Raw genomic sequence first — 20,631 nt, 5'->3', positions numbered from 1 at the left:
TTATCTTTTCTAATATCAAAGTGTACCCATATTTTTGACCTTTAAGGAACAAAGATTTATTTATGGAAAGTCCATAAAACACTGTTCTATTTGATTTGCTGAGCATAAAACTTCAAGATCATGCATGTGTGAGCATTTCAAAGTAGGAAAGGGACTCATTATATTTGACCTTATGAAAAAGCTATCTGTTTTATAGCTTTCATTTTATATGAGCACCTTTCTTTAAAGAATGGTGAATATATTTTAGATTTAGCAGCAGCGCATTGTTTGTATGCCCTTTCTCTTTCAATGTGTGGCAAACTGCACTGGATGTAATCAAACAGCACCAGACTTGTGTATCAGTCATAGTATACCAGTATATTTCATCTCAGACTGTCTGGAGCCAGGTTCAATCAGCTGAGATCCTTGCACTTAACACCTTAATGGTCTTCAGAGAGACAACCTCTCTGGAATTAAAATAACTGCAGACAGACAGAAATGCATTTGGTAACAGATTCTCTTACCTTAAAGTTGGCTAAATTAAAACAAACTTCTCATGATCGACAATTACTTACATAGCAGCTAGGCAAAAAGTAAATACATTTACTTTTAATAATGTACGAACAAATAACAATGGGATAGTTGTTCAACAGTCTCGCATTCTGCCAAAAGTATACAGAATATTTGTAAATTAATTGTCAAATGCAAATTCATATGTTTAGCATTTTGAAGTAAGGGCCAATACATATAATATACATTGAAACAAAAGCAAAATTCTGTGGATGTTGGAAATCTGCAATAAAAGCAGAAAATGCTGGAAATACTCAGCAGTCAGGCGTCATCTGTGGAGAGAGAAAGAGAGTTACCATTTCAGGTCGATGACCTTTCATCAGAACTGGAAGAAGTTTGAGATTTAACACTTTATAAGCAAGTACAGAGCCAGAGAAAGAAGGGAGGGGGAGGAGGGGAGGTTCACGATGCAATCTCCTGCACATTGGGGAGACCAAACAGAGATTGGGTGATCGCTTTGCTGAACACTTCCGTTCAGTCCACCGCAAGTGTGACCCTGAGCTTCCAGCCACTTGCCATTTTAATTTTTCCGTCCCACTCCCACTCTGATCTCTCTGTCCTCTGCCTCCTAAACTGCTCCACTGAAGCTCAACAAAAGCTTGAGGAAAATCACCTCATCTTTCGATTAGGCATTTTACAACCTTCTGGACTCAACAATGATTTCAATTACATCAGATCATAACTACTGCTCCCATTTTTTCGGACAGCAGGTGCTGATAATGCTGTTGCCATTTACAGCTCCTCTAGACCCATCTTTTGTTTCTTTACTTGTCCCATTACCACCCTCCTTGCCTTGCACCATCATCCCTTTTATCATTTAATAAGTCCTGCCCTCCACCCTATCACAGACCTTCCCTTTTGTTCTTTCCTCCCTCTCTCCCTTCTTTCCCTGCCCCTGTACTCGTTTATAAACTGTTAAATTTCTAAATTCTTCCAGTTCTGACAAAAGGTTATTGACCTGAAATGTTAACTCTGTTTCTGTCTTGACAGACGCTGCTTGACCTGCTGAGTGTTTCCAACATTTTCTGTTTTTATAGATAATATACATGCTGTGTTTGTTTTATAATGATCTGAAATTTCTCCCCATTCATTTCTATTGAATTCTGTTCTGTTCAAGTGTAGAGTTTTGTTATCAATGCTTCTGTTTGAATCTTCACAAGAGCTTATCTATTGTCCATCCAATAAGCCAATTGTGCTGCAGTTTCCATGTTGATGCAATCTGTTGTCACACAAAGAACAGTACAACTGAGGTTTAAAAAGGTGATTCTAATTTTTGCAAGTGGTGTGAGACCATTTTGCGAAGGCAATCTCATTGCTTTTGTTTTGGGTTGGATTCTGGATAACAGGAACTGATGGGATGACATTTTTTTTAAATCTTAAAGTTTAGAACTGCAGGGATTCTGCTTTCTTTAAACTTAAACATTTCAGGACATTTTGATGCCAGTGAGGTGGCTCTACACATACACACTTAAATGCATGTGTAGATTTCTGCCTTGTCCATGTACACAATGGTGTAAAACTGGTAATATAATTGATGTGTGCAGTAGAAAGGCTGAATCAGTCGAAAACTTTTCTTTCCCCTCAATCTCACCAGTATAAATAAGAAGAAGCGACATTGTTGCGGGTGCCAGCCATTGTTTAAAGAACCAAATTGAATCATCAGTGTTGAATTACTATGATTCTATATTTACTCTGTATCTATTCCATGCTGCACCAGACCTCAGAATTCCAGTTCATTCTCTGATAGCCTGAGTGCAGGAAGGTCCTAATGATGTGTCCCACTTGAAATGTTTACCTGCTTTCCTATTCTAAATATTGACTGCTCTGCACATTTTCTGATTATATTTTAAATTTCCATCATTTCTCTCTGACTTTACTGAGGAACATGGGTTGGATTGAATCCCTGTGTTTCACTCTGCTTCAGTGGAATCTTCCTGCCCTTCTGACATGTATTGTCAGAGCTTCATAATGATTCAGTCCTTTTTCTTGATGATTTGACTGAATAGTTGGAATCCATTTTGTCAATACCAACATTTTTCAAGCCCAGCTGTAAATTAATTCTGTTCTGTTGGTTTGAATCTGTGCAAATGTAATTTCTTGAGACTCCAATAAATAAAAGGAAAAAAATGGTAAACGAGCTTTACAAATTGGTCAGGAGAGCTAAAATAGAAGAGATTAGGATAGCAGGAAATATTACTAGAAATGATAAAGCAGGCAAAAAAGGAAATGGTTGAGCTATTTAACAATCCTAAAGTTGACAAGTTATCAAACGCAGAAGCGACATCAAATATACTGAATGAATTCTTCTTTTCTATGTTTTTTGCAGAAGACACCATGTGCAGTCTCCCCAGTATTAAAGTTTAATTTCTGAGGAGAGGGCCAGTGTGGTGGAAATACTAAAGAAATAGAAATTTCAGATAAGATGGGCTGAAGAAATTGAAGGATGATGAGACATCAGGCTCAGATGGACTTCATACAAGGGCACTTAGAGAAGTGACTAGCAAAATTAGTCATGTCCTTGCCAGTAACCTTAAAGAATCATAAGCAGTGTCCTAAATTGGAAAGTAACTAACATCATACCATTAAAAAGGGGCAGAGCGATGACTCAGGATACAGCAGGCCAATGAGTCTAACATCTGGTGTAGGTACAGTATGGAAAGGCATCCTGAAGGAGAGGATAATGAAACACTTGGATAGGTATGATACAGTAAGAGAGAGTCCAGGATTGAATTTATCAGAGGGCTGTCTTCCCTGACAAATTTACCAGAGTTCTTAATGGAAATGTTTAACCTTGTTAACAAAGGAAATTTGGTGGATGTGATATATTTATATTTCATAGAATCATAGAATGTTATAGCACAGAAACAGGCTATTCAGCCCATCAAAACAGCACTGGGATTATTCTCCACATGAGCCACCTGGTCTAATCCCACTCTCCCACCCTTTCAATAAGGTTTTTGATACCAAAGTGTACGAAGGTGGGTACACTTTCCTTGGCACTTCTCTGATGCCAGTGAACTTCTTACACATTTGCCCCTGGAACAATGGACCTGGGAAACTGCACCTCCCTGTTCCATCCTTGCAACTTTAATATTTACATTTAATATCAACATTTACTTTAACAGGTAGGTGACAGTCTCCAAAGAGGGTTACCCTCCTTCGTGGAATCTATGGCAGGTATTAGTGCTAAATGAAATGGCAAAATATTTTAATTCAGGGGTTAGAGAGGCTTGTAGTAAAAGCAGAGTTGTTTTCATAGGAGATTTTAATTTTCATGTAGATTGGGAAGAGCAGAGTAGCTCAAGTCAGAAAGGTATTGAATTTCTTGATTGCATTCAAGATAGTTTTCTGGAGCAATATGTTCTAGAACCAACAAGAGGACAGGCCATACTAGATTTAGTAGTGAGTAATGAGCCAGACTTAGTTAATAATCTAACAGTAAGGGAACATTTATCTAACAGTGATCATAATATGATCGAATTTGATGTTAGGTTTGAAAAGAAGAAACTTAACACAGTTACTAAAATTCTAAATTTTGGTAAGGCTAGCTTTAATGGGATGAGCCAGAGACTGACGACAGCAAACTGGTCAAAACTGTTATTGGGTAAAACTACAGATGAACAGTGGGAGGTGTTCAAAAAAGAATTTAGCTTAATACAGGACCAGTATATAACCCTAAGGAGCAAGAGCACTACGTACCAAATAAAACAGCCATGGTTGACAAAAGAGGTGAGAGATAACATAATACTAAAGGAAAGAGCATACAAAAGTGTAAATAATAGTGTAGATCCAGGGGACTGGGAGAGATATAAAGAACAGCAAAGGAAGACAAAAAAAAATAGTAAGAGCTGCAAAAAGGGTATACGAAAAGAAACTTGTGAGGGATATCAAAATTAACATAAAACGTTTTTACAATTATATTAGAAGAAAAAGGGTAGTCAAGGGCAATGTGGGTCCTTTAAAAACGAATGCAGGTAATATTGCAAATGAAAATAAGGAAATGGCAGACTTTTTGAATAATTACTTTGTGTCAGTCTTCACAGTAGAGGAAAAGGATAATATACCTGTCATTCCAGGGAAACTAATAATGAATCAAGGACTGGAGCTCACTAAAGTTAATTTAAGCAAGAAAACAGTATTAGAAAAGAAAATAGTATTAGAAAAAATAATGGCACTAAAGACTGACAAATCCCCAGGACCTGATGGTTTCTACCTCAGGGATTTAAAAGAAGTAGGTGAGGAAATTACAGATACTTTAGCCATCATCTTTCAAAGCTCTCTCGATTCAGGAATTGTCCCTTTAGATTGGAAAATTGCAAATGTAACTCCATTATTTAAGAAAGGTGAGAGAGAGAGAAACCAGGAAATTATAGACCTGTTAGTCTAACATCTGTTGTGGGGAAGTTATTGGAATCTAGAATTAAGGTCAGAGCGACTGAGCAGTTAGTGAAATTTGACCTGATTAGAGACAACATTGATTTGTAAAGGTTAGGTCACGTCTAATGAACCTAATTGAATTTTTTGAGGAACTAACTGAAGTAGTAAACAGGGGAATATCTATGGATGTAGTTGATATGGACTTACAGAAGGCATTCGATGAGGTTCCACATAAGAAACTGTTAGCTAAAATTAAAGCTCATGGAAATGAAGGCAAATTATTGACTTGGTTAGGAGGTTGGTTAGGCAGAAGAAGACAGAGAGCTGGAATAATGGGTATGTACTCGAAATGGAAGGAAGTGCACAAGGGTCTGTGCTGGGGCCTCAACTATTCATTATATTTATTAATGACTTAGATAACACAATATAGAGCCACATCATTGTATCATAGTATGGTACAATACAGGAGGAGGTCATTCGGCCCATCGTACCTACACCGGCTCTGCGAAAGAGTTATCCAATTAGTCCAATTCCCCTGCTCTTTCCCCATAGACCTGTAATTTTTTTCCCTTCAAGTATTTATCCAATTCCCTTTTGAAAGTTACCATTGAATCTGCTTCCACCACCTTTTCAGGCATTCCAAATCATTACAACTCATTGCACAAAAAAATGTTTTCTCATGTTGCCTCTGGTTCTTTTGCAGATCATCTTAAATCTGTGTCCTCTGGTTACCGACCCTTGGAAACAGTTTCTCCTTATTTACTCTGTCAAAACCATTCATGACTTGGAACACCTCTATCAACCTTTTTTGTTCTAAGGAGAACAATCTCAGCTTCTCCAGTCTCTACATAACTGAAGTCCCTCATCACTGGCACCATTTGAGTAAATATCTTCTGCACCCTCTTTAAGGCCTTGACATCCTTCCTAAAGTGTGGTGCCCAGAATTGAACACAATACTCCAGATGAGGCCTAACCGGTGCTTTATAAAGGTTCAGCATAACTTCCTTGCTTTTGTACTCTATGCCTCTATTAATAAAGCCCTGGGTCCCATATGCTTTTTTAACAGTATTTTCAACTTGTCCTGCCACCTTCAAAGATTTCTGTACATACACCCTCAGGCCTTTCTGTTCCTGCACTCCCTTTAAAATTGTTCCATTTAGTTTATATTGCCTCTTCTCATTCTTCCTACCAAAACGTATCACTTCACACTTCTCTGCGGTCAATTTCATCTGCCATGTGTCTGCCCATTTCACCAGTCTGTCTATGTCCTACTGAAGACTGTTACTATCCTTCACATTGTTTACTACATTTCCGAGTTTCATGTCATCTTCAAACTTTGAAATTATACCCTTCATACCCAAGTCCAGGTCATTAATATGACAAATTCGCCGATGATAGGAAGATTAGTGGCATAGTAAATAGTATAGATGGGAGCATAAAATTACAAAGAGACATCGATAGATCAAGTGAGTGGGCAAAACTATGGCAGATGGAATTCAATGCATGTAAGTGTGAAGTCATCCACTCTGGACCAAAAAAGGATAGATCTGAGTACTTTTTAAATGGTGAAAAGCTAAGAACAGTGGAGGTTCAAAGGGGTTTAGGGGTTCACGTACACAGATCACTAAAATGTAGTACTCTAGTCAGGTACAAAATATAATCAAAAAAGGCTAATAGAATGTAAGCCTTTATAACTGGAGGGCTAGAATATAAAGGGGAGGATGTTTTGCTACATCTATACAAAGCCCTGGTTAGACCACATCTGGAGTACTATGTACAGTTCTGGGCACTGCACCGTAGAAAGGATATATTGGCCTTGGAAGGAGTGCAGCGCAGATTCACCAGAATGTTACCAGGGCTCCAAGGGTTAGATTATAAGGTGAGATTACATAAACTAGGCTTGTATTCCCTGGAATATAGAAGGTTAATGGGTGACAGAAATTTTTTCCGCCGCTGGGGGAATCTAGGGCAAGGGGGCAAAGCCTTAAAATCAGAGCCGGGCCATTCCGGAGAGAAGTTAGGAAACATTTCTTCATGCAAAGGGTGGTAGAAATGTGGAACTCTCACAAAAAGTAGTAGATGCTAGCTCAATTAATAATTTTAAATCTGAGATCAATAGATTTTTGCTAGCCAAGGGTATTAAGGCATATGGAGCCAAAATGGGTGGATGGAGTAAGGATACAGATCAACCCTGATCTCACTGAATGGAGGAACAGGCTCAAGGGGCTGAATGGCCTACTCCTGTTCCTAAGTTACTATGTTCCCATGTAAATGCTGGATTCTTCCTCACTGCCATCATTACATACATTTTGGCAAGAAAACAGTGCTCGACCTCCACCCAGCTAAAACACTCCTTCATGGTGCTGAATTTTGGGTTATTGGTAAGCAAGAAATATTAGCTCACCCAATTATGCATCTCTCAGCCAATGTGCAGGGATCATTTGGAAATAAAGGTGAAGAGCTTGACTTTCAAAATTGACTGAGGTCAGTCATCCATGCTGCTGGCAATGGTTTGTCCACTCCCTAGGTGAGCATAGCCCCAACTTTGCTGGACTTGGAAAATCAGAGCTTAAATGCAAATCTAATGCGCTCTCTGGAGGAATCCATTTTCTTAAAAAATCTTTTTAATTTTACGTCAAATGATGCAATCAATTATATCCCCCGTTTCTGTTCATCAGGATTAATGGACACCTGCCATATAAATGGGGTCAAACTGCCAGTGGGCAGGAATGTGTGCCTGCTGTGTGCCCACCTGAAAAATGCCAGTCCTTTCAGCACCACTCACTTAATTAATTTTATTTATTTGGTTGTAGAATCATAATAATATTCTTTTTTTTTACCAATACTAAGTTTGCAACATTAAGGTTAGGAATGTAGCTTTCAGTTTGCCTTATCAGATCTTACCTAATGGCTTCCACAGATAACAGTAACAGGGCTGAAAAATAAACATTGATTTACTGTTTTTTTACCATCAAACACCAGTGAAGGATCTGAATGCTGCAGATGACTGTGGACCGTTCAGTTTGTAACACAATGGGCCAGAAATTGCTCAGAGCGGCGAACACGTGTCGCCCAACGTTGGTAAGTAACTAACTCAACCCACCCACAAACATTTTGCGGTCCTCTTGCTTTAATTGAGAGCTGTGAAAGGTGCAATGGTCATTCCCAGGCTTCTCTGAGTGGTGAGAGGAGGAAAGGATCTCTACATCTCCTCCACCAATCAGCTTGAAGCAAGATACACTATGAGAACCAGGAAATGCAATTCATTCATAAACCACGCAAACCAAGAACCAGGAAGTGCCAGATAAGATTAGTAAATGTACTATAACATCAGATAGAGAAAGCAAAATGAAGAGAGAGTAAGATTAAAAGACTGAGATAAAAGTGACAGAAAGAAAAAAGTAAAAAAAAACAAAAAATGAAAATCTTTTAATTTATTAAAAAATGTTTTAAATGTCCAAAAACTATTAAAATCGGGAGGAATGAGACTCCACATTTGAAAATTCTGACACCCAGCTCTCAGACTTTTTAAACAACTCTCTGACAGCTAAAAAGCTCCTTCTGGCTGAATCCCGACTTCATCAATTATGCGCGAGATTAACATGGCGGCAGAACAGGCTCCTCGCACCAGTTCAGAGCAGCCCTAACCTTTTCAGTCTATTTTAGTGGCTACTTACCGGGATCCAGCAGCAAGTTCACGCTCCTCCATTGATTTCAATGGAGAGCCAGCCGGCGAGCTGTCAATCTGCGGAGCTTTCGGATCACCGTTGAATCAAGGAGAGCAAGTTCCTGATTTCCGCTTTTGACTGTGCATATGCAGTCGCCGGAACTAGCTCTTCAATTTGCCCATTAATAATGGTGAGCACTGTTAGGCTCACTGTTATTTAATGAGCAATTTCCAACCCAATGTATACTTTAGTGAATTGATGCACATGAACATGTTTTATGGAATGGTAATGTTCTACCTAATCTACCCAAATCAGCTAATGTTGAAATTAATTTCTAAAATGTTTATAGTCTATCAATTGAAAGGAGTATTTGAATTATTTCCTCATTTTGCTTCAGTCTCAGAAATTAAAAATGGAGATGTTTGTGAAGCACCATCTTAACCCAGGTGATCCAGTTTGGATAAAATTGAGTCTTTTGTGGAAATAACCCAGAATGGTCCAGATTGAGGCATTTTGGATTTAGGATTCGATCCAGTGTACTGTAGACTACAGAATCGATTGAAACTTTTTACAGGGACTACATCACAAAATGTTATGACTATGTTATCCAGTTGCAAAACAATACAATGTTATTGAACTGAAATGTAATTGCATCTAATTAGTTCAAATAACCAAAGATGTGGCTCTTTTTGCAACCTTCCAGTATCTAGCTGTAATCATATTTTATTTGGATTTTTTTCCTTTACCGCCTTTCCCCATTTTACTCCCCTTGGAGGCTGCTGACAAAGAAACAGCCACTTCCAGCCAGCAGCATAGGAAAAGTCAACTCCTTTCTTCTCCTTGAATGCATTAAAATGCAGTTCTTTTATCTGCCAACAGGAGAGAAACTTCCAGTGATAGATGCCGGTTAATGCCAGTTTTCTGTTGGCATAAGTAAATGCCTCACTATGATATAAGGTAATCCTTCCAGCAGCCTAGTTCAGAACTAGTGAATGTAACCTAACAATGAATGGAGCTTGTGCACAAAGCAGCAGAAAATGCCCTCTTGTGGGATATCTGTGGGCAGCGTGGGGAGGGAATGTCACTCAACTGGATATGCAATTTCCACAGAGAATGCAAGCATGTACACAGACCGACAGACCTCAGTGCAGCATGCTTGGGTGCACTCTGTTTCTCATCTACATCAGTGAACTAATTGGTGGATGTTAGTAAAAGTTATATTTTTCTGTTTACCGAAAGCAGCTTCCTTTGCAGTGCTGCTAATTCCTAATCTCAAAGATAAATGGTGAGAAAATCACTGCTGGTCTATTTAGGCAGAATTGGGCAGTGAGCAGACAAAAGAAGCTGGAAATTACTATTGGTGATAATGCACTTGTAATCATTGTTAGGGTATTTTAATCATTTATTCTCCCTCTCAATGATCTTACTCTGTTCTTGGTAAGCGGACGCCCCATCCCTTATGATTACGAAGCCGCAACCTCTTGGTTTTCTGCCCCAGCAGAGTTATTAAACCCTCACTCAGCTTCTACTTTTGCAGGATACCCTGTACTCTTAGTTTACACCTAGACGTTGCAGAAGACAGAAATACAAACACACCACAGTTGAGTTTGTTACATGCTCCAAATGGAGTTACTAAGTTTTATTTAGTATTCTGCAAGGTCAGCTTATTTTGAATGTGCTCCCTGTGCCTTGCCAAGAACGCAGGGTTTACTGTGAATGAAAAGGATCGGGAATCTTGTAAACAGTGGCTCTTAAAGGGCTGCTGCTCCATTTAGACATTGCCGTCTGCTGCATTGAATAGCAGTCACAGAAGGCCGTCAAGGCCAGGTGGGTATTACCGCTCCCTTTGATGATTACATTTTGAATCTTCTGCTGGAAGAAATGCAGCAGTGGAAGGTTGTGGGAATAAATGATGAAGAAATTCTTCGGCCTGAGAAAAATGCCATGTAAGATTGTTCACAGTTGCACAATTAAGATTAAGTTTTTACGTATAGTGTGCCACAAGTACTGTGCCCCCAACATGGTGCAGCATCATCATCATTGGAGCACTGGGACAATGCCTCACATCATGCATACCAAAAATTTCAGGTCTGTAATACTTCGGTTTAATACTTAGAGAAGTGTAACTGTTGAATGTTGTGCTACCAAGTCGAAGCTCTGGCTGAAACTAATTGCATGTTGTCTAGTTATACATTTATACAAGGTGGGATATAGACTGGGTACCGCGGTGGGACTGTCTATTATTTCCAAATGCTAAAAGTATATGTTTTGTCTTTTTTGTAAAGGAGAAGGCTGAGGTGAACCACAGCAAGAGAAACTGGACTGGAGATAGTCTTATCAGAGTTCAGATTTTGAATTGCCATGAAGAGGCAGCTCACCAAATCTTCAGAATGGAGGCAATAGATGGTATGGGCCAAGGAGAGGTAGGTGGCCTGGCAGCAGATTAAGAAGGCAAGTGTCCTTTTTAACTTCCTGTTATTGCTTCCCCTTCGAACTTACTCACTCACTAACAATCAGGCATATCAGCCTGCCAGCAACATATCACTCAATATATTGGCACTGGTACTATATACAGAACCATTTCAAGCACACAACACGCTAACACATGTTCCTTTTCTATTAGTGTAGGGACCTCCAAAAATAGTGCACCCCCAGAAATCTGGTCCATCGCCTAAGCACCTGTCATGCACTCCTGACCCTGCAGGCACCAGCTCAGATCCACCTGGTGTAATCAAAAAGAAAGGGTCAGGAGGGAGCACCTAGTGAAGCTGTTGGCCAGAGGCTGCAAAAACCTACTGAGCTTAATTCGAAGTGCTAACAAAGACACTGACCTTTTGAACTGAGGTGACCTGGAGTTCAGTCACTGGTCTGAACTGGCCAGAACCGGTTTGAATTCGTTCCGCTTCTTAGAGAGACAAAGGAACGGTGATGCTACCTGGGCCCTTGGAACAGAGCCAATCAGGGGATGACATCGATCACTCCAGCAACTTTGAGCCAACCGGAGAAGACAGCATCATTCGAAAAGACAGACTTGGGGAATAAAACTGAAGAATTGCTGGTTTGGTCCCAGTGTGTGTCTTTGTTTGTTTGTGAGCAAGAGAGAGAGTGTGTGTGTGTGTTTTTGTTGGTGTGTGTTTGTCTGTGAGGGAGACTCTGGAGACTAACCATCGTGGAAGTGGGAACCTTACGTCAGGGACGTAGAGACGACGTCGGGAGTGAGGAAGAGAATTGCCTGGCCAGCAGTATCTCTCCTTTCCGGGTAATATAATATCCTTTCTATTCTGTGACACTCAGGGAGTGTTGTCAGAAAAACCTAGTGGGTGTGCGTTTAAAGCCTAATACTCAGGGAGTGTTAGCAGAGAAACCTAGTGGGTGTGCGTTTAAATCCTAGTTTGAGTATAAACCTGTATAACCTGCTGTAAACTACATGCCTATATATAACTAGACGTATAAGCGGTATGTACATGATCTAATAACGTTAATAAAGCGAATTGAGAATTAAGAGAGAATTGACTCTTCCTCTGTGTACTAAGCCAAAACCGTTAACCGGTCAACAAAGCAAACAGCACAAGTGAAGAGGAGAAAGTTGAGGTGATAGCAGAAGAACTGAAACATAATGAATGGAGCACTGGGGTTAGAAGTTCCCCTGCTGCAGGGCTAACAGATTCTTATCTTATGCGGGTTAGCTATAGAGGGGAGCTCAGTAATGAGCAGAAGTACTTTATGCAGTCTGTTAAGAATCTTCAAAGCTCTCTGCATGGTATGTCAGAGACTCTGCAAAATTGCTGCTCAGATATCTGTGCAGTAATGCAAGACCGATTGGGAAACCTACAAGCCACCATAAAGAGAACAGCAACCTACAGCCATCTGCAGGGGAGTCACTGAAGACAGAGGTCCAAAACCCAGACATTGCTTCTGTCATGAACAGCTGTTGAGACCTGGACTCTCAATTTGTTGGAGGCTTTCACTACTAGAAATGGAGAGGCTATGGGATCAGCTTGACAGAACACTGCTGATGGGCTTCACGCTCCTATGTGGGTCTGGTGCCACATAGATCCTTTGGATATCTAGCAGCTGGGACATGGCAGCAAGAGGCATGGATGATGTATGCAACTCTCAGAGTGATGCCACGCCTGGCCAAATTAACTGGCCCTTCGGGGGACTGAAGAGAAGGCAGGTAGTGACAGTCGCAGTGAGCCAGCACTGGGACGAAGTACTGACTGTAGTTGCAGTACTATCTCATGATGCTACAAAAGAGATGCATCACTACAGCTCTGTCATTGCAGAGCATCTGGCTGTAACCACAGAGTTAACATGTAGGAGAAGAATAGGTAATAGACACTACACACCATACACGCATATCAATGGCAAGCACCGGAGAAGCAAACAATAAGAGATCTACATAAAAGAGCAGTACTGAAATAAAATGGTTGCACCTGTAGTGTGTGAATTTAGTTTAAGAGGGGCATATTAATGTAATATGAAGTGGGTCATACGCAGATGTATTTGTAGGGGCAGTCTCGATTAAGTAGAGGATGTTGTTCATAGGATCAGTATGAAGACCACAGGACTGTTTATGCTAGGATGCATTTATAGAGTTAAACAAAAATCCTGCCTTCATCAGTAAGCTAATGGACTTCATAAAAGGTGACCTTTTCTGTTTGCTGAGGATACCACCCTTTATAGGGTGACTAATCCTCTATCTGAAAGAATAACCAGTGACCAAATCACCGTTCACTGATGTTATAATTCATGTGAAACCACCTATCTGAGGGATATATCTCTTGACAACATTCTGTTACCAAAGGGTACAAGAAGTCTTAACTGTTATCATTCATTGTGTGGTACTAAGAAGTTTGTTTTATAGAATCCTAGAAATTTCAGCACACTTGCTCCAATATGGAGTTGGCCTGTACCAGCATTGCTCCACATTGGAGTTATTTACTCTTAATTCCATTTCCCTGCCCTTTCCCAATAACCTTTAGTGTTTTCTCTTTTTAATTATTTATCTAATTCCCTTTTAAATGTTTTGATTGACACTAGTTGTGATAAGGTACTCCATATTCTAATACCTTTTCCTTGAAAACAATCTTCTAGCCTTTTCTTTTATGCTTTATTTTTTATACTAAGAGGCTGTTCTATTTGTTGGAAAAAGACTGGTGAGGGCTTTGATGAATGGTATATTCTCAACTACTGTTGTCATGGACTCAATGATTGGTTTAACTCATCACATTTTTGAATCTTCACCTGATTTTGCACACAACAACAACAACAACTCACATTTCTATAGCACCTTTAATGTAGTAAAATGTCCCAAGGCACTTCAAAGGGCCGAGCTATATAAAGAGATATTAGATATTAGGAAAGCCTTGGTCAAAGAGGTGGGTTTTAAGAAGCGTCTTAAAGTAGGAAAGGTTGAGAGGCAGAGAAGTTTAGAGAGGGAATTGCAGAACTTAGGGCCTAAGCAGCTGAAGGCATGGCCACCAATGGTGGAGCGATGGAAATCGGCGATGCGCAAGAGGCCAGAATTGGAGGAGCACCTGGATCTCGGAGGGTTGTAGGGATGGAGGAGGTTACAGAGTTAGGAAGGGGTGAGGCCACAGAAGGCTTTGAACATAAGGATGAGAATTTTAAATTTGAGGTATTGCCAGACCGGGAGCCAGCGATCACGGGGGCGATGGGTGAACGGGACTTGGTGCAAGTTGGGCAACGTGCAGCAGAGTTGTGGATGAGCTGACGTTTACAGAGGGTGGAAGGTGGGAAGCCGGCCAAGAGAGCATTGGAATAGTCGAGTCTGGAGGTGAGAAAGGCATGGATAGGGTTTCAGCAGCTATACATAGGATTAGTTGTTTTATCCTGTCTCTGATCTGTGTGTAATATTTTCTGTCAATCTGAAGCGAGTGTGGGAATGTAGTACAATGCTATGAGTAATCTGGGGACAGTATCACAATTGAGATATTTGTTAGTCCCTGGTTACATGCTTTGTGCAGGAGCAGAAAATAAAAGGCTTAGATTTCAGATTGAAAGCAATTTGATGTGATTACAGATATTGTTGTTAGGCTGTAGAATGTGCAAAGGACCCAAAACAGCTCAGTAATCTCATCTGATGTATGCTGGGGCAATCCGATTAAATAAAATAGGCTCATTTTAGATGCCATGGTACAAGAGTAAAAGAATAAATTTATAGGTTGAAAGAGAATGTGAGTGATTTTGAGACTGTTGGGCATGGAAGCATTTAATTGTGCAATACGAACTGCTGCCAGTAGGTTAAGATACTCAATTAGAGGTTAGTTAAAAAGGTTCTAATCTATGGGGGTTCTATTCAATTAGGCCAGAAACCAAGCACAGGTACTGCGATCCGCGACTAACCCACGCCTGGTGCTTCCTGCGCTGGCAGGACGAGACATTTGTCCGGCCAAAACACTTACTTGCAAGCAGCATGAAAAACCAGGCCTGACACGAGGATTCAACGACATGCGCACTTTCCACCAGCAGGGGGAGCCCGAATCTCTTAAAGGGAGGATGGCTCCCTGACAGGCAGCCAGAATCTCTTAAAGGTAGCCGGTTCCTGTTATTTGCTGAAAATAACAGTCTGCTGTCTGCACATCGTCTGAACGGAGATCAGACATTGCACACGTAAAACACAGATGCAGGTCCTGTCCCTATGTTTACAAACTGATGAGTTATGTTAAAACATTGAATAAAGGTTACGCACTACTAAATCCCACATCCTCCAATCTGCATGCCAGACCTCACCAATCTGCTGATCTGAGTAGGGACCAGGCCTGTGGGAGTGCGTGCACCAAGGTTCTCTGCTGATGTACTAGAGGCCTTGGTGCAAGAGGTGGATAGAAGGAGGGCCATCCTATATCCGCAGGTGGTTGTGGGGGGCAAGAGGCCCTCCAGACATATATCCAAAAGACAGTGGGAGGCAGCGGGGGGGGGACGAAGTCAATGCCAGGCGCACAGCGTCATGAATATGGATGCAGTGCAGGAAGAAAGTCAATGCTTTGACATGAGTGGTCAAGGTGAGTGAGGTCAACTGTCAAGTCACATCTCCTACCAACTGCACTGTGCACTACACCCCCATCCCCCACATACCAATAAACTCTTTCCATCAGTACTCAACGCTTCCAAAAAGATGCTTCCTCTCACCCTTACACATTACCACTGTTTGAAGCCGCCCACTCACAACTCACAGACCACACACACACTGGCAGCTATTCAACCATGACAGGCACATCACCCAGACACACGTCCCGCTTTTTTGCAGGAGAAGGTGGCGCATATCAGGAGGCAGCAAGTGGCAGTGGCATTTAGCCCCTTGAGCCTGTTCCACCGTTCAATGAGATCATGGTTGACCTGTGACCTAACTCCATATACCTGCCTTAGCCCCATATCCCTTAGTACCCTTGGTTCACAGAAATCTATCAATCTCAGATTTAAAATTCACAATTGAGCTAGCATCAACTGCCATTTTCAGAAGAGCGTTCAAAACTTCTCCCACCCTAGGCGTGTAGAAGTGTTTCCTAACTTCACTCCTGCACGTCCTGGCTCTAAATGTTAGGCTATGTCCCCGTGTCCTAGTATTCAAGTGTGCGGGACCTCCAAAAACAGTTACAAATGCATCAGCAGCCAGAAGCAGTAATCCAGCAACTAAATCCTGCGTGGTCCCTTTAAATAGCATTGGTGGGGGCTCCTCCAGGCATTCTAAGACATGTGCAGATGGTCGCGGTTAAGACTGTGCATTGAGTTGAGTAACTTTAAATCAGCGTTGCACACTGATTGTATCCATTTTCTCTTTACATGCTGCCGGTGTTTGTTACTTGCGCATGCGTTACTACCTTTACCAAGATGGTGTCCGGCGCACGTCACGCTAGAAATGTGCTTGCACAGCCAAGACGCCATTTTGGCATTCTGGGAGGCCGTGTAGCACCGAAATAACCAGCACTAGAGTGACCAATGATTCCAATGAGCAGAAATGAGACTTCATGGGGTAAATTTTAACGGGGAGCTGGAAAGAGGGCGGGGCAAGGGGGAATTCCTGACGGGAAACCCGGAAGTATGGGTTTCCCGGATGTCTGGCAGAATTCAACGGTAGGATGTCTTTTAAATTTTCTCAGCAGGGTTCTCACGTGACAGCCAGCCAGATTGACAGGCGGGGAGCGGATGCCTGGTAAGTCTGACATTGCGGGGGTGGGGGGGGGGGGGGCGTTGGTCATCGGTGGGGGGGTCAGTCATCGGAGTCGGGGATCGGTCATCGGAGGGATTGGGGCGAACATTGGGGTGGGGGTTGGTTGGTCATCAGCGGGATTGGGGCTGGACATCGGGGGGGTGGGGGGCGGGGGAGATTTTGAGCTGGAGACATCAGAAGGGGTTGTCCGTGGATTGATCGGGATGAGTCAGACACATTGGGCGGCGGGGGGGGGGGTGCTCAGAACCATCGGAGGGTCGGGCGATTGTGGAGGTCCGATTGCAGTAGGTAGGCTTTTTGGGCCTGGAGGAAACACTCCTGCTCCTCCGGGCCTACAAGCAGTGCAATAAAGGCACTCACCTAATGATCCAGTCCTTCTCACCACCTTTTACCTGCCGAGATTCACGAGCCCCGGGAATCCCGGCCCCCACGAGTTAAAAATAAAAATGCTGATAAAATGGAGGCCCGCAGCCTCCTGAAAGAATTTCAGTGATCGACCCGCGCCCCCAACCGGCCTCCGTTAAAAACGTGAAGTGGGCGGGTTGGGGTTGGGTTTGACATTTTTACAATTTTTACCTTCTCGCCCACCCCCAACCCACCCGTCCTTGTGGGTTAAAATTCCCCCAAAGTGTCAAATACCACCCACACCACAGAATTGCAGTAAATAGATTAATGAATTCAAATGAGCGGTAAAACAGAAAATGCAATGGAACAAAAAAAGCTTACAGTCTCAAAAAGAAGCCACAAAGTGCTAAAAATAAAAGCTTGCCTGAGTGAATGAGCACCAAACTCCATGATCCACTATCAGACGAGACAGATGCTGCCCTTTAACACTATCATCACCATACCAGAGCTTTCATGAGGAAGATCTGTCCCTGCTTCATCAGGTTAGCAAATTAACAAGCTGGAAATGTCTAGATGCACACTCACATGGCTGCCTTGGATTACATTAAACAACTGGCTGATTCGGTTGTTGGAGCAGATTGGCTCTCCAGTTAGTCTGCTCATCGCACCGATGCAAAAACAACAACCTTCCTCCACGCTGTTCGGGATATTAACATTCATAGCTCCCTTAAGTCATTAGAAAGCCTTTGCACAATGGTTGTGGGGCCAGCATCCAGTTCTTTTGCGCTTGAGGTGACCTCGTTCTCCCATGAAGTGCCCTTCAAATGCCAAATCTCTCTTAAACTTTGTAGTCAGTTGTATTTTGTAAATCTGAACAGAGCAAAAGTTTACAATTTTAGTACAAATATATGTATCAAGCTATAAAAATCGCTCTTTTATACACATTGAGGTCAACAATCCAATGTTCAGCACCTGTAGTATTAATGTACTTCGGGCACAGGTGACACATTGGCATTGAGGCCTAAGGTTTGCTGTGCACCTGTTGCACATTGATCAGTATAATGGCATGGGGGAGCACTGAGGGCCTGCACGTCAGATTCATGAAGGCATCAACAAAAATAGTGAACTCCTTGCCACATAATGTGGTCTCTGCGTCTGGACAGCACTGTTAGAACTGAATGTGCATGGGTGCAGAATGGTTAGCTCATTCAGCACTGTTGGTTCCTGTTCCTTAAATGGGAGTCTGCGTCAAGTAGCTGTGCGCTTACCAGCAATTTCATCATTTATTTCATGGTGTCCTTCAGTTTCACTAATGCAGCTGTTCACACCCATGTGCCATCTGTGGGTGTTAGCTGTGAAAGTTGTAATTGAGCTCTGTCTAAATAGGACCCATGGGTATCCTGGTGGTCATTCTTTATCTGCTGGTTCTGGAGGAGGAAGAGTAGGACCAGAAGAGGCATGTGTCACAGGGCTATTCGACACTTTGAGTTTGTAGTACAAATCTGATCGGTTCTAACGGATACTCTAAGTTATGTTTTAATATTCAGTACAAATCTGATCGGTTCTAACGGATACTCTAAGTTATGTTTTAATATTCAGTACAAATCTGATCGGTTCTAACGGATACTCTAAGTTATGTTTTAATATTCAGTACAAATCTGATCGGTTCTAACGGATACTCTAAGTTATGTTTTAATATTCAGTACCTTCCTTCCTCTAACATCTCTCTCTCTCTCTTTCTACCATAATTAGTTATAGAAGTCAGCTGAGTGTGGTTACCAACAATTTTTATCTGCCACTTAAGTATTTTCATTGAGTTTATCAAACTATGAATTAATTAACTCATAGAAATTCTCCCAAAGCTTTGCAGCCATTTGAATTTTGTAAATTTGAACAGAACAAAGATGTACAAATTTAGTACACATATATTATAAACTGTTAAATGGTTTTCTCAATAAATCAAAAGTTACAGATATTAAATAATCTACCTTAAAATTATTACCATGCTTCCTACATGTTGAACAGTACAAAATATTATGTTATGAACAAAATTAATAGAAATTATAATACCTTCCAAAAAGAATGAACAAACTTAAGCCTTCCCTACAAACATTGAACATGTAAACTGATCCACCGAACTAGAGGGTAGATTTTTATACTGAAAATTAATAACCCAAAACTCAAACTTATTAAAATGATATCTTTCCTTCTTCACCAACATATTTGTAAGATATTTTAAGCAGCTCCTGTTTAAATACTTTGTCTAAAACCTGAGATTTCTTATATAGATGTTCCTTTTTTACTTGAATGATGGTATAATTCTTCCAAAACTTTCCTCCTTTAATTTAACCCTTTCTCTGCTGTTCTTATTTTTGTGTTCAATCTCAGATACACATCAATACACATGAATGAAACAGATTCAACCACCCAATCTCTCAGAACGCATCACAAAATAAATGAGCAATGCAAAATTTCAAATGCAAAGTTTCACTTCTCACACATGCAATACAACCTCCTGCATCTTATACAACTTTGCCCTGCAAAGGGGGCTTGCCATGGGTCGGGCTGTAGAAAACAAGCAGCAGAAACCAGGGGCAGAAGACAACCCTGATCAGAAGACAGAAGATCTGTCAAACAAAAGAACGGATCAATCACCAAGAGTCATAAGGCAAGATGTAACAGATAATTCATTTACTTAAATGCCTGAAATAGCCAAGGCATAACTGTCATCTGCACATGTGACTGATAGCCTTGCCAAATCAAGCTTTGCCTCCATTGGACCCAGCCATACATCAAAGCCCTTAAATACAACAGCATTTCTCCCCCAACTACCTTAATATAGCTCATACCAAATGACCTGTAGGGGCACATTTCAACTTTTATTAACCCTACACTGTGTGGTGCAGCTGTGTTCAGTGTGTTTTGCTTCAGTGCTTCCCTTTAGTGAGAGTGTATAGTATTTGTCTTCTACTTGCTAACTGTGTGCTCCTTCTAAGTATTTCCCCAGTGTGGAGAAGAGGTAAGGTGGATGGATACAGATACCAGTGATTGCCAGTTTAGATGGAGACGGTCCATATGCTTGTGATGGATCAGTCATTAGCCGTGCAACTGCAGGTGAAACAGGTATTGATGTGGTGGCTGCATTGGACTGTACGCTGGGTAACACATCTGTAGTCATTAGATAGGCAGCTGGATGAAACGGATGTGGTTTCACCCTGAGAAACATCTGTGTTGCCCGTGCCAGTTCCTGCCATAGCCCTGCTGCTAGACACTCACTCAACATGGCCAGAGATCTGTATTGGGCAGCTTTGAGATTGCTGAAGCTCTGTGTTATCTGGTTCTCCAACATAGTATACAAAAAGAAGACAGACTGCTATAGACTGGAGTTTGAGGTCTGTGTAGCCCCAGTCAAATGACACCATGAACTGCTGATTTTGAGCTACCAACCTGCATTTGTAGGCTAGCTCTCTAAGACCTGAATCCCTAAATTCAGCAGCT

The sequence above is a fragment of the Heptranchias perlo genome, chromosome 6, assembly GCF_035084215.1.
Source record: "Heptranchias perlo isolate sHepPer1 chromosome 6, sHepPer1.hap1, whole genome shotgun sequence".
Taxonomy (NCBI): domain Eukaryota; kingdom Metazoa; phylum Chordata; class Chondrichthyes; order Hexanchiformes; family Hexanchidae; genus Heptranchias; species Heptranchias perlo.
This window is presented reverse-complemented; position numbering follows the sequence as displayed.